Raw genomic sequence first — 1,353 nt, forward strand, 5'->3', positions numbered from 1 at the left:
CCGTGCCTGTCACAGGCCTCCCCTCTCCTTCTGGAGATCACTGTCCCTCCGGCTGCCCCGATTCACTTGTTGGGGGGCTGGTCTTCATCCTGATGGATCAGTTGTTCCGCATTTTTGTGCATTGTGCGTTCCTTTAATACAGGGGTAATTGTGCAGGTGTAGGGCGCAGCGTCATGAGCTGACTCGTGTGCTGCGTTGCACAGCCCTCTCCAGCCCTCACCCTTGCTTGGTGCGTGTTCTCAAGGAGAGACCAAACGCGAGTGAGTTCAGAGAGCTTGACCTGCTGATGAGCAAGATGAAGGTTTTGGGATGGATCCACAGCATGACCCGTTCGGTATACAGTTAATGTGCACAGGAGCATAGGTGCAAGGTGGAGACTTGCAGCCAGTGGTGGGGCGGGAACAGGAGCGTGGCAGCAGCTGAGGTGAGGCAGGGTTGCCCGGATCCTGGTGCGACAGAAGTTGTGCCAGCACAGATGAGAGGCAGTAATGGGAATGGGAGAGCAGGAAACCCTCAGCGCAATCTGCTGCCTGGGGAGCGGGAGCCACAGTGTTATTGGGAATGCAGAAACGTAATTTGTCATCTTTGCTTTCAGGTCTCCACTGTGGCAGTGTGCGTTTAGGTGAGCAGGGTGACCAGGGGTGATGGTGTGTGGGGCAGGGAGTCAGTTCTGGTTCATCCAGGCTGCAGCTGAGGTCCTGGCAGCAAGGAAGGAGAGACAAGGATGATATTTGGGAAGAGTGGGAGTCGTGGGAATGCTTTTACAGTGCTTTGGCAGTACCCAGAGACAAGAGGTTGAAGCTGTAAAATAGCTTCTTATGGCAGTAAAATGATGCATTTTCTTCCGTGTTTCTTAAAGAGCTCTCTTACTTTTGTTTCACAATTTGCGTTGTTCCTTAGCCTGGCAGAGCATTGCCGTTGGAAATGTTTGTGGCCCTGACCGGGCAGGACAGTCTTTGGCAGCGGGGCAGAGAATGCACTGCTGACCCCAGTGCTGGGGACCACCGTGCCACGCTGGCTGTGGCCCTGGAGCTGCAGCGAAGCAAGGGGAGCTGCTGCCAGCTGGCAGCAGATGAGGGAGCCCCAGGCAGCTCTAACTGACACCCAGGGCTGAGGCCAGGCAGGGACTAGGAGAGGTAGCCAGTTCCCAGACATCTTTCTTCTCCTCTCCTGCAGCTCAGCGAGACAGGCAGCCTGCCCTTAGGTTTCCCTCTGGACTCTTTGCTGGAATGGAAAAAGGTGGTCCATGGTGTCTTGACGTTTCAAAATGCTCCTTTTTATTTTAAATGATTAAATATGAGAAGGAACTGATGCGACCAGCTACAAAATGCCCATACGCATAGCACCTAGCTC

The sequence above is a fragment of the Pterocles gutturalis genome, unplaced genomic scaffold (assembly GCF_000699245.1).
Source record: "Pterocles gutturalis isolate BGI_N339 unplaced genomic scaffold, ASM69924v1 scaffold5969, whole genome shotgun sequence".
Taxonomy (NCBI): domain Eukaryota; kingdom Metazoa; phylum Chordata; class Aves; order Pterocliformes; family Pteroclidae; genus Pterocles; species Pterocles gutturalis.